The sequence below is a fragment of the Ursus maritimus genome, unplaced genomic scaffold (assembly GCF_017311325.1).
Source record: "Ursus maritimus isolate PB19 unplaced genomic scaffold, ASM1731132v1 scaffold_10, whole genome shotgun sequence".
NCBI lineage: Eukaryota > Metazoa > Chordata > Mammalia > Carnivora > Ursidae > Ursus > Ursus maritimus.
The window spans coordinates 52,946,117-52,960,674 of NW_024423344.1; the positions used below are offsets into that span (position 1 = coordinate 52,946,117).

General features: G+C 36.7%; 1 long non-coding RNA gene across 1 annotated transcript; it reads left to right on the forward strand.

The window, feature by feature from the left end:
• The first annotated feature begins 7,310 nt into the window (after window positions 1-7,310).
• On the forward strand, window positions 7,311-14,052 carry LOC103659193. The gene is made up of 3 exons (XR_567431.2): window positions 7,311-8,345; window positions 11,407-11,535; window positions 13,919-14,052. It is a non-coding gene; the product is annotated as an uncharacterized LOC103659193 (long non-coding RNA).
• Window positions 14,053-14,558: the final 506 nt, after the last annotated feature.

Here is a 14,558-nt window from a genome sequence, read left to right on the forward strand (position 1 = left end):
TTTAGTTTTATTTAGTGACTTTCTTCCAAACCCAGAGCCTTGTAATTTGTTTCTTTTCCAGCTATTCCATTTATTTATAAATGAGTAAATGATATTTTATGGGTGATCCATAAATATGTACTTCTTTTAAAATAAATTATTTAAATTAATTATATAATCACTCTAAATTTTGCTACAGGACCAAGCAGAGGAAATTCACATAGAATCAGTAATGTTAATATAAATTCAGTAAGCACAGGAGATAAAAGTGATGTTAACGCGTGAATGCTACAAAGCGATCCTGGGTAGTGAGCGGGAAGGCGAGTAGAAAAATGCTTTCACTGGTCTCTGTGAAGAATGAGAGTCTTAACTTTGCTATACTTTGGTCAGTTTTTAGTTTGGTGAATTTTATGAGACAGAAAAAGCCTAGGATCACTTGGGTGGCTCAGTTGGTTAAGCAACCGATTCTTGGTATTGGCTCAGGTCATGATCTCGGGGTTGTGAGATCGAGCCCTTTATTGGGCTCCATGTTCAGCCCAGAGTCTGCCTGGGATTCTTTCCCTCTTCCTCTCCCTCCTCCTCTGCCCCTCCCCCAGCTCATGCTCGCTCGTTCTCTCTCTTTCAAATAAATAAATAAATAAACAAATAAATAAATAAATAACATAATTAAAAAAGAAGAAAAAGCCTAGAGGTTCATTGTTAATAAAATATAGATTGGAATAGTTGGGAAGGTAGCCATAGTAACAACTGATTAATATTGATTTATAAAGCCAATAGATTAATACTACTCAAAATAGATCCTAACTTCTTTTAATGTCCATTTAGGCATTCTTTGAGTCGGAAAGACATACTTCTTAAAGATGCAAACTGTGGATGAATTTACATAGATGACTAATATCCTTCCTCACCCTCCCAAATATCTGAATGTCCTCAAATTCTTAGAAAAGGAGTCAGTAGAAAACCAGAGTCCTGAACGAGTGGGCATAGAGAAAAAAAAAGATTATGGAATGAAAAAAATAAAGGCACATATTCAAAATTAACTCTCCTGACCATGTAAGGTTCACAGCACAATCCCTAGAGGTGTTCAGTTTTGAAGAGAACAGCACCCCGAAGGCCCTATGGAATGATAAGCTTCTTCCCACCAGCAACACTGCTGTTAGATTATTTCTCTCATCACCTCTATTGAAACAAAGCAAAAGAAAACAAAAAAATGGGGCATGTGACCTAATATTGTGCCTAAAGCACACAGGGCAATTTATGTTTTCATGGAATGTCCAAGTAGAATTAATTTTTTTGAAGATTTTATTTATTTATTTATTTATTTATTTATTTATTTATTTTAGGGAGAGAGCCCACACATGAGTGGGGGGAGGGGACAGGGAGTGAGAGGAGAGAAGTAGCTTCAGCGCTGAGCTTGGAGCCCCATGTAGGCTGGATCTCAATACCCTGAGATCGTTACCTGAGCTGAAACCAAGAGTTGGATGCTTAACCGACAGCCACCGAGGCTACCCCAAAGTAGAATTAATTTTTATAAAAATAGTTATTTGCAATAATAATATAAATAATTGTTGATCATTTACTCTGGGCCAATCACTGTGCTGTGCATTTAAAAAAAAAATTCTCATTTTAGTTTTCTCAGTGGCCCAAGATGTTGGTCATCTTTCAGGTGAGAATACTGGAGCTTATGGAAGTTGGTTAAGTGTACACAGCTAGGATAAGTGGTGGAAACAAGATCCAAATAGAGATTTAACTCAAAGGTTAAGGTCTAAACTACTATGCAGCATTTCCTTTTTGCACTGAAGACTTGTGGCTGTGAAGAATTTAACTCAACTCATTTCTTTATGTAGTCAAAAGTTAAAATCTCAGATAAATAAAAAATTTTACTGTAAATAGGAATTCACTGAGTAATTGTTTGCCTATCAGGAATAGTTCAACAGCTGAATCACTTCTATTAGTTTCTAAAATTAAAGAGAAGTCCATTCTTTAAAAAATCCATAAATATCACGTAAATATTAGGCCAGTCTGTCAGTTATGGTTAAGAATAAAACTAAATTCAAAATTACATAGAAATAGTCTGTTGATTTAATGAAACAACTTCCTGATACTTTACTGAGTGAGTGTAACAAAACTGAGGTGTGTGGCCAATTTCTTCAGTGTCACCTAAGCTGTCTTTTCATAACTTTGGCGCAAATGTGAAACTCATGTATTTGGTTCTATGTAAATCCAAGTATAAATTTAGTACATAAATTATTCACTTTTCACCATGCTTATATTTGACATGAAAAGGAAATGATTTATGATAACTTTTTTATAAATCAGTTTTCTTGATATTTTGTTATCCTGTGGACACCACCATGACCAGGAGAGCATACATTTTCCTACACAAAAACAATCAAAGCCAAGGGAGGGGAAAAGGAGTTAGTCACAGCCCTCAGGTGCAACAGCTGCAGACTGAGTTGGCATCATTAACATGCTTCACAATATCTGATTTTTAAAGTAGTTCTAACATGCTTTGTACACAATGAATATATTTGAGAAATTGATTTGGACAGGCCAGAATTCAAACTTTATGGTAAGACTTAGAGTTCAAGTGTAATAGCTATTACTTCTTCAAAAAAAATATTACAAGAAAAGACTATGGTTTTGATGCAAATTTAGCTTCTTTGACATCACTATTCATCTTCATCAACTGATAATTATGGTTCTTGGCGCCTTTGTACGTGTCATTACACTATATTCAATTAGGATTCAATCTTGATTTCGTGAGTGTTATTTTTCATGAAATAAGTAGATTGTTATAAATAGCTGTTTTTTTAGCATAAGTGGCATATCAAGAAAAGAAAATGATGTAATTATAGACACTTAATGACATTTTAAATCTATTTTTTGCAATTGAACACACTTATTCCTCTTTGAATCCATTACATTTGAAGCCACTTAAATAGTTCTGTGCTTTTTTATTATTATTTCTCTATTGTAGTATCTAAAAAATGGTAATAACCAAATCAAATCCATTTGTAATGCCAAGCATAAATTAAGTGAATATATAATTATGAAATTAATTTATTCCTTGGTTTCAGACACATTGACTTGAATAGAGATTTCTAGAAATTTTTAACACATCTATTATTTTGGGAATTTTACTGTGACTAAATTTCCAGGCTTGAGCATTTAAGTTTTCTTATTTAATATTTTCTTATCCTTCCTCTCTGCAGCTGCACACTGAATTAATGTGTCAGTCAAGTTTATAAGTCCCATGATGGAAAGAATTGGATTTTTAAGAAATCATTTCCGTTATGCCAGTAGTTCTCAACAAGGGGCAAGTTTCCTACCCAGGGGACATTTAGCAATGTCTGGAGACATCGTTAGTTGCCACTAATATTGTGGGGAGAGATGCTGCCGGCATCCAGGGGCCGGAATGCTGCTAACCCTCCTACGATGCATAGAACAGCCCTACAGCAAACACTTATAGAGTTCAAATGTTAATAGTGCCACTGTTGAAAAATCTGTTCTAGGTAATAGACTTGTAAACAGCATGATTTTTAGTTCTAAAATTTGGTAAAACTTTGGTAAAATTAATCTTATCATGAGTGGTATGCTGTGGAATACATAAAAGCCTTAAAAGTCCTTCAAAGTCTCAAAAAGGGCACTTGCATGAAGAAAGAAAATCAATAAGTGGAAATAACAAACGTGAAGTAGTTTGAGTCTAATAAGTTGTGATCAAAGCTTTCAGATGCTCTTTAGGACAAATCCTGGCCGTCTCTACACAACTGAAAACTAAGCATATTTAATTCCAAGAGTTTAAACCCTGTGGCAGGTAGAGTAGATGAGAAAGAGCCGTGTCCACTTGAGAGGGATGTGTGTTGAACAAGGTTTTAGCATTTTCTAAGGGAAGTGAGGTTTTGAGTAAGGCAAGGAGGAGATGTGAACACGAGAGAAAGATTGAACATACAGACGAAAGCTATTTAAAATGGAAGTAGGCTTGGGAGGGCAGATGGGCATTGCTGGGGGAGAGGCTCTCCACGGAGGGAGAATCAGGGCACACAGCTTATTTGGGGACAGTCTTCTCGGGCTGCTTAGGATGAGGCTCCAAGGACTAAAGAGGTTTCGCTATTTCGTAACTCAACGCCAATAAGAACAAAAAAATAAATTACTTGGATCTTCAGCATCATATATAATATTAGCTTTTAAAAATTAGCTAAGTCCTCTAATTGAGGAATTCAACTCAGAGTGGGAAATAAGAATATATAAAGGGCATTTTGGCAGGTAGCTCAGCCTGAAAGAGATAACGGACATATCTGATTATGTTTGAAAATATGAAAGATTTAATGCAAAAACATATAGTTCATTAGTACATTTCTTGTATAGGTTGGCTTCATAAATTAAGAATGCTGGAAAAAATACAATTTGGGGGTATTGTTTAAAACTGATGATACCTTTATGGGCTGGAGGAAATCGTTGGGAAGAGTTCTCCCTAAATTGTTGAAGGGAATTTGAGACATTTATCTCTTGCTGGAGTCACTGAAGCCTTTGGTAATTGGGAATGGGGGTAGGAGAGAGGTCTATTTTAGAAGTCAAATTGGAGATAAGGAAGAAAAAGGAGCAGGGGAGATTTTGACTTGATTAACATACTTTAGTTTTTTCTTAGCTAAGGGTCAAATGGATGATTTAGTTCCATTTAACTATATTCTTTGGATAAGACACTAAATGTGTGATATATGGTTTTTCTAAAACATGTATTTATTCAAACCAGAAAGAAAAGTACAATTATTTTTGTAATGTAAATACAAAACCTCTAAAATGAACTAAATAGTTGGAAAGTTTTAAAGAATACTCATTATCTGTCCACCATATTTTGAAAACTGCTAACCTAATAGTTGTTGCAGTGATACGATTATATTTCAGTGTTTGCTGATTCATTTGTTCTTGGGAAAAATCTATGCTAAGTGCAAAGTTCAATATAAAACAGATTAGCTTTCGGATGTTGTTTTTACCCTGTAAGGAGTAGGCCAATAATATAATGTCTAAGGTGGGCTGGGTTCCAGGAATCTACAGGGAAAGGCGGGGACCATGGTGAAATGAAAAGCACATGTCGTGGCTAAAGGTGACACCATTTACTCAGTGCCTGTAGATGTTGCCGTGTGTAAATAAGGAACCGGTGTGACCGATCTTCTGATTTCTCAAGCGAGATAAAAATCAAGATTTTTAAATGTGATAGTTCCTTTTTTTTTTAAGCTGGCAATGATGGAAAACAAGTACAGATTTCTCATTTTGTTCTCTTTATGTAAGAAATAAGCATTTCTAAGAGGCACAATTTTATATCATCTTTCCTCTTGTTGAAGAAGATTATCCAGATCTCTCTTGACTTACGATGGGGTTATGTCCCAATAAACCCATCATAAACTGAAAATATCGTAAGTCATCAACTATACTTAAATGAAAAAATACAGAAGTTGAAAATGCATTTAATAGATCTAACTTCCCCAACATCATAGCTTAGCCTAGCCTACCTTAAATGTGCTCAGAACACCTACAATAGCCTACAGTTGGGCAGCATCACCAAACACAAAGCCTATTTTGTAATAAAGTGTTGGGTATCTCATGCAGTTTATTGAACAGTGTACTGAAAGTGAAAAACAGAAGAGCTGAAAGTGTATTGGTTGTTTACCCTCATGACGGTGTGCCTGACTGGGAGCTGCAGCTGCCGCTATCATGAGAGAGGATGCTGACACCTATCACTAGCTGGGGAAAAGATCCAAATTAGAAATTCAAGGTATGAATTCTACTGAATGCATATTGCTTTCACACCACTGTGAAGTCGAAAAAATTTTAAGCTGAACCATCGTTAGTTGGGATTTGCCTGTACATTGTTTTGCAGTCCATAATGTCTGCTCTTCCCAATTAAAATTACATTTTTCTGAACTCATAAACAGTATAGGTTTGTAAAATATACTGAAATGTGAAATATGCTTAAATATTCCTGGGCCGGAGAGTATAGTGTATAAATACTGCACAGAGTAACATGTTCATGATGGCAACATTTGAATTAGTTTTAAAATCTGTCAATGATGATATACTAGAATTTCATTCATTTAATATTTTAAAGTAGTACTTCAGTTCTACATTGTTGATTAAAAGTATGCCAGGAGGATATTTCCGACTTCGATAAAAGGGGTGAAAACATATTTACCCTCTTCTTTCAGAATTCACCCTTGCAAAACGGAGAACAAGAAACAACCATAAATGACATTTTTGTTCTAATTTGTCAAAAACCTGTTATCTCCCCCAAATTTATAAAAATGGAAATCAGGCAAGGAATCGCAAGTGAGTCAGCAAAGTGAAGGAGGGTGAGAATTAAATGCCACAGACAGAGAATCAAACCAGTGGCTGATTCACTTCAGAACCATAGCAAATAAAATAATAAACATAGTGGGCTTTGGAATATAAGGTTAGAGCGGGTCTGGAAACAGGTGAATTGTTTGAAAGTTTATATTAGAAGCAGACCTCCCAGCGCACACCTTTACCAGGTGCATGGAGATTGCTATCGCTCCTTCCTCAGGAAAGACCATGTCTTTTTTTCTAGGGAAACTTCATTCGGAATACTACAAACTCTATTTCTTCAGATCCAGAGAAAGCTAGACATAAAGGCTCAAGTGAAAATAAGGGCATACCTGGACGTTAAAACATACCAGTGCCGAGTTTGCTGGTAGCTAAGCAACACCCCAGACAGGCAGCTAAATGATCCTCCTCAGAAGAAACTTAATGCTCCAGACGAAATACGTTCAGATCCTGATGTTTGCGAGCTTCCAAAACAGTTTGCCCAGTAACTTATTACTCTCTAGTCCACCTACATTTCCGTGCACTTAGAATTTGTACTCAGCTGTGATGCCTATTTCTTGCCTGTAATTGACAATTAAGGGTCTCCAGACATTTGAGGAAAGGCCCCACATTAAAGAAGGCCTATCCCTACCCTTTTCACCCCATCTTATCAGAATAGAACTCAGAGGCTCTGCTTTCAATTGAAGTTCGATAAGGTCCCAGTGGATCGACCTTCGACTGATATATAACTATAAACTCTAGACAAAATATTTTGAAAACTACTCAAAGGCATTAGAAAGTGGACAAGAGGAAGAAAATCCTGTAGAAGAGCTCGGATTTGGAAGAAAGAAACCCATTATTTTCACGTGTCTTCAGTCTGATATCAGGCTGGAGTCTGCAGCACAGGGTGATTACTTGAAACTTTGTTTTGGAAAGTTTTTCTACTTAAGGATTTTCCCTTTTAAGGAAGGGTAGGGTGGAAGGTCATGCGCAGAGCCAGGAAGTCCCCTTGCATCAGAATTTGAATGGCAGAAAGAAACATAAGCAAGTAAATGGATTTGGTTGCCCAGATATGTAAAGGATAGAGAAATGAAAGAAAGTTAATTCTATGCAAAATATCACTTTTTAATTGAATTAAGAATCTGTATGATACCGTGTGCCATACTCTTCTCTAAACGGTTTACTCATATTAACTCATTCAATCATCTTAAGAATCCTGGGAGGTAGAACTATTACATACACGTTTTACAGATGAGGCTATGAAAGCACAGAGAGGTTAAGTAACTTCCCCCAAGGTCTCACCTAACAAGTGGCAGAGTCCTCTTTGGCTCCATTATGAATAAATGCTCTAGCCAAGCAATATTGCCTCCCATTTCTTATCTAGTATATTGTACATTATGGAGCCATGGTAATGTTTCAATACAAAGATTTTAAGTAGATTCTTCTTGACTCAAGTCTTTGAGTAAACAAGCTTCCTTTACTCGTTGGCTTCCAGACCACTCAGCTCAGTTAGAAGCTGCCTGACATTTAATTAAAATGCTAGACTGTTTTCTATGATATGTCTTACTGCAAATGCACTGCGCGTTCCTTTCACAAACTCTAATCCCCTTACTCCCAACTCGGACCAGTGACCAAGCCTTTGCAGCAGCCAGGCACCTGCCAATGAGCACGTGACCTCTGCTCCACACCTGGGCCACCGGGCCACCGGCAGGTGCTTGGCTAATGCGTCAGCCCCGCAGGACCCTCTGTCCTCTTTCATCTTAGAGTTTGTTGGCTTTTCATGAGCTCTCCTTTTTCCCGCCTGCCCTGAGAAATTCCTGTATTTCTTTGTCTGCCAGTCCCTCTCTGAGAATCTCTTGCCCACCTCTTCCTGCTTCTTTTCTTTTCCCCCTTTTCATCTCTTTCTTCACTGCCCGTTACCACAGGGACTCCAAGGTGCCTGAAGCCTTCCGTTGCCGGCTTTGCTGTTCTCAGCAATACTCTAGCTGTTGCCACTGCTACGTTCACCTGCTTTACTTTATATTCACATTTTTGGAAAGCCACTGACGGTGAGAAAATCGACTTTGTTTTTGGAAAGGGTGATGCTTAACAACCTTCTTGATAACACATTTGTGTGCATGGTTTTAACTCACACAAAATTTATACATTTTCTTGGCAGGTAGAAAACAAATAAAATAACAAAAAGATAGCTTGTCTCTTATAATAAACACAACATAAACAATCACGTAGTTAACCCCCACATAATCACACACACACACACACACACACACACAATGAAACTTCAGACGAATTCTTCATTTGCATTATACCTTAAGGAAAATTTACCTGAATTTTCAAATTCCTATAGTCTAATGAGGAGGACACAGCAGGGGGAGTGGGAGAGGAAGAAGCAGGCTCCCAGCCGAGGAGCCCGATGTGGGACTCGATCCCGGTACACCGGGATCACGCCCTGAGCCGAAGGCAGACGCTTTAACGACTGCGCTACCCAGGCGCCCCCCATAATTATTTTTATAAAACTAAAGTACTGCTGGATAAAAATGCAGAATCAAGGCTTTCTGCATATACATTTTATTTATATAAAGCATTTCCCCCCTTTAATCAATTCTTATAATTGCCTACGATAGGCAAGTCAGGTATAATTTTCTCTTGGTTATTGCACTCATATATTCATACAAAAATAATAAAATGTTTTATTTTTCTTTCTTCCCTTTACTGAAATTGGTGGCTTACATCATACTGAGAGGCCCACATGAGTATTTGTTTTTAAATTAGGACCATATTCTCAATTCGCTACACAATAAAGGGATTATACATTTAAAAGAACTGTATGCAATCAAGAAAAAATTTTAATTAATCACAAATAGAACTGGCCCAATGGAAATAATTTGACCCGACAGTTTGAGGTTTGATCAGCATAACACAGAGATTAAGAAGACTTTTGACCTAACAGAGTCGGAATTGGTTCAGTCTGGGACTTTAGAAAGGGAAAGCTAATGGGTTCAAATCACACAATATCATTGTTTCCCATAATGCTACCGACCCATTAGCAAACAGTGAGAAACTTGCTTAGTTTCTGTAGAAACCATCCAGGAGCATGTATAGCTCCAGTCCACAATGCAGCAACAGAGATTACGCCATAACAAACTATAATCTTTCTCCCATGTTCTCCATGTGTAAAACACTGAGCCAGCTCCTTTGAAGCCCTAATTGACTGTCTGTATCAATTAGTGGCCTGATCGCTTTCTAGCTTCCATTTATGTCTCCACAGTAACCAATTGGCATTTGGAGGAGGATGAGAGTGCTTACTGGGAAGTACTTAAATATGTACAACATAAAAGAATAACTGAAATTTTTAGCTATTTAGAGGAACAAGGCTCAGCAACTCATATTTTGCAACAGCAACTTAGTGTGGGAAGCTGAAAGTTTTACTGAAATGGAATCCTTTATTAAAATAGCAACACGATATAATAAATATATGGATTATACAGCAACACTAAGAAAAAATTCATCAGTAAAAGCATTGGGAGTGAAAGACTTTGGTGATGAGTTTGAGAATCCTGTCATAAGAAGAAGGGATAAAGGAACATGAGCTAGAGCAAAAGGCAGAGTATATGGTGGGGAAAACGTGGCTTTGATGTCAGAGAAACCTACATTTGCTTCTCACATGCCGGTTTTTAGCTGATATGACTCCTAGAAAGCGGTCCAATCTCTCTGAGCCTCAGTGTACCCATATGGTAAGTGGGGATACTAGTATCATCTGTATGGGTCTATTGGGGGAATTAAATATGCTGATACATGTCAAAGACTATAGATCATTCCTGGCCCATGCTATGTGCTCAGTAAATACCAGATATTACCATCACCACCATCATTTCAGGGGCTGGAAAAGAGGAAAGTGCAATGTGATAACTAAAGCTTAATATTAAAAATACAAATAAATAAAAAAATATCGCCTTGAAAAATGATAGACTTATTCTATGTTACTTCAAAGGGCCAAACTCATGCCATCCAATACACTGAAGTTCTTTTTTGTTTTTTTTTTAAGATATTATTTGTTTATTTGACAGAGAGAGAGAGACAGAGAGTACAAGCAGGGTGAGCCACAGGCAGAGAGAGAGGGAGAAGCAGGCTCCCCGCCAAGCAGAGAGCCTGACATGGTGCTTGATCCTAGGACGCTGGGATCATGGCCTGAGCTGAAGGCAGACGCTTAACTGACTGAGCCCCCCAGGCAGATGCTTAACTGACTGAGGCACCCAGGCGCCCCCTAATATACTGAAATTCTGATGAGAAAACTTTAACTCCATATAAACAAGTACTTTGAATGGAATGGAACCTGAAATCCACCTGATTGTGGATATTCACCTATCAGATTATTAGAGATAGGATGATGCCTACATTGAGATAGCACGGGCTCAGAGTTTCTCTGAGCTGAAGTATTTTATAATTACAATACTGTTTATTAAAGTAAAAAGAAATCTACAGATAGGCCAATGTCCTGAAATGTTAGGTGACAAATGCCAATAATTATAAAGGTAACACCCATATAAATCAATGACAGAAAACTGCACACATAAAAATTTATAAGAAATAAACTTAATATAGGATTAGCACTAATATGATTATTGAAGTTAATACTAAGATTACAACAAACAGAGATTGAAAATATTTTTGGATACATACTATTATAATTTGACATTCTGAAATCATACAAATACGTATCAGTTACAGTAGCAACTAAAAGCTATCCAGCTATATAAAAGATGAACAAATAAGAATTCAACCTACAGGTTATATATAATTTGCAGATATCAAAATAGAAGGATTAAATTTTAGTGCAAGTAAATTGGTCAATAATTATGATTTTTCACAATTTTATGTCATTAAAGTTCTGGAAAGTATAGTTCTTTAAAAAATCTGTGAATGACTCCATAGTTTTCATAGAAGAAACACACATAATCATTATATTCACTCTATGACCATCAAAAACCTTGGTAATAAACTTCTTCAGTCAACAAGAAGGTACACAATTAGAAATTTGATGTTTCTTGTCCTGTTGTTAAAAAGCAAACATAGGATATCAGTGTGATTTATTTCTTTACATTTGTCCAGAGTCTGAAATCAAGCATACATTCTCATAGAACTGATACACAAGGAATAGTATGCTGTGAACCATGAAATAACTTATTGGAGATATCGATGATTGTGAAATGAAGAGGCAGGGAGAAATATAAGACTAAGGTAAGAAAGTCATGATTTTGGCCCTAATTAGGTGAGACTTTGGGAAAACCACTTAAGCTCTCTGATTTCAATTTCTTCACAAAATAACCACTAGTTCTCTCAGATCAGAAACTTTTCTAAATTTTAAAAGAATAAATCTGTTAATATAACCCATTATTCTCTCTGGGACTAAGTGAAAATTAATGTCCAGCTTTAAAAACACTGTGTTGTTTTTCCCTGCTAAATCCATGAGTGCTTATTTGGTATTTGGAGATCTGATTTTGAGAAAGATATTTCTTTTGGAGATAGAAAGCCAAAGGTTTCCAGATATTTCAGCTAGAAAGTTGCAGAGCTAGGATCATTGGTAGAAATTTCCTGAGGTTATGCCAGTAAGGGAAAGGAGATCTCTTGAGCAAGTTGGTGTTGTCTTTTGCCCAGGTCCACTAAAAAGCATTTTAGCTCTGTGACTTCTCTGAGGTCTCTTGTCAAATACAGAGCCTTCTGACTTCCTTAAATTTAAGGTTAACATTACTCATTTAGCCAACTCCAGATCTCATCAAAGTTTCCAAAATGCAAAAGTTCACATGAGAGAAGACATGTTTTTCCAACATAATTGACCTCTAAGTTTAAGACTGTGATACACTGATTTCCTCAGAGCACATTTGTGTCTGTGTGTAATAGGATCATTAGCAGGAAGCATTCTTAAACGAAGAGAAAAGAGCACCAATACACATTAAAAATAGAGAAAAAGATATCACTACTTCATAGTTGAATTATATTTCTCCCCCCCCCCCAGAAATCTTGACACACTATGTTTTTAGTCTTTGCTGATTTCTTGTAGTGTATTGAACTCTACTTTGAACTCTACTTCTGTATAGATACCTTCTACAGGATTTGTATAATGCAGGATTAATGTAAATCTGCTTAGAATATTGTCACTGTCCAAGCCTAAACCAATCTCAGGTATAAAAAAGGAAAAAATGAAATTGGTTTAAGATAGTTCTGGTTCACTCCATGGGACTGGAATATTCTCATTGTTTATCAAGACCTTGGCCTTGTCAAAGGGATAGGAATAAAGGCAGAAGGGAGGAAGTTGGGAACAGTTGTTGGGTAGCTGCCCAGAAGGCTGTTTCTCAGTTGTGCAAGCCAGGGAAAGAAAGCCCGTGGCCTAACTGGTGTAAAGCACAGGACATCATCATTATCCATCTGCGATTCCACAAATAAGATATACCTTCAATTAAAACCCCTGGTATTTAGAGCTGTGTTTCTTAAATGCTAAGCGATTATGAATTACCCGAGTATCTTTCAGGATCGCAGATTGTGATTCAGTATATCTGGGGAGTAGCCTGAATGCCTCTGTTTCTAACAGCCTCTCAGGTCACGTCCATGCAGCTGGTCCAGAGACCACATTCTGTATAGGAAGGCATGTGATGTCAATCTAACTCCACTTCCTTGCTAATAAACACCAACTGCTCAAAGAAAGTAATCACAGACAGTTCTGGAATTACAAAAGAAAGCATGATTCTTTGAAGTTTCAGATGAAATCTTTTGATATCACAGGATGTTGTGAGCCAATTATGCCACTGCTATTTATAAATCTGTCATTGCATAGGATATTCTTTCAGGAGCCCAATGCATATTATTTTTCTGTAATCAATGTAATTAGAACCAAGAACAATTTAATCCAATTTCAATAGTTCCTAATTCCTAGATTGTGGTTTATTTTACTCATGCAGAATAAAACATAAAGAATGCAGAGCTTCAAATTTCTGTTTAACAAAGGAAGGATGTGGTTAATCTGGACAGAAATTAATATATATCCCTATTATTTTCTGAATTTTATGAAGAGTATTGAGCAATGATTAAATAACAGATTGGCTGACATTACTTGATAAGAATCTAATTCAAGCATTTGAACTATTCAATAACATTAGCAACAGAACATCCTATGGAGTTTTATAGAGCAAGCTCAGGCCAGATGTTTTAGTAGGCTGTACTCAATTTCTCAGCCTCTGGCTGTGAATTACAATGCGCGACTGGTTGAAAAGGAAATAATTTATGCAATCAATATAGTTTAGTAGAATTGATCTCTTAAAAGGACTTCATAAATGTTACACGGAATTGACTTGCATTTTTATATTGTGAAAACATACTCATACATAACACCTCAAAATATGTTGGAAGTGAAAGAAAAGACAGGAACAATGGCTTAGTACCTGGTACACAGAAACCACTAACTATCTGTGTAGGATATCTGAAGATCATTTTTGAGAAACGGTAGCAGATGCTTTTGATACCCCATGTCACCTCTACTTGAACTGTAGCAAGGGGGGAAAACTCCCTATTCATTGACAGCTTTCCAGCTCAAATGTTTATCACATATTTTTCTAATTTTCTTCCTCAGGTTCTTCTCAGAAGTTGTCTGCAGGAGTCTGTTCAGACTATGTGCAAACGCAGCCTGAAAGGTTGGAGAGACAATTCTCTGATGTATTCTACGTACTCTGAAGGTACGGCAGGTTCAGGTCCAGACCACCACAATAAAACAAATATGGACATAAAGCAGTCAAATGAGTTTTTTGGTTTCCCAGTGCATATGAAAATTAGGTTTATACTATACTGTAGTCTATTATAAAGTTTGCGATGACATGTCTGAAAAAACAATGTACATACCTTAGTTAAAAAGACTTTATTTCTAAAAAATGCTAGTCACCATTTGAGCTGAGCTTTCAATAAGCCATAGTCTTTTTGCCGAGGGAGGGTCTTGTCTGGATGTTTATGGCTGCTGACTGATCAGGGTGGTGGGCTGCTGATGGTTGGGGTGGCTGTGGCAATTTTTAAAAATAAGGCAACAGTGAAGTTTGCTGCAGTGATTGGTTTTTCCTTTCAAAAACAATTTCTCTGTAGCATACAATGCTGTTTAATAGCATTTCACCCACAGTAGAACGTCTTTCAAATTGGAGTAAATCCTCTCAAACCCTATTGCTGTTTTATCAACTAATTTTATGTAATATTCTAAATCCTTTGTTATCATTTGAAAAATCTTC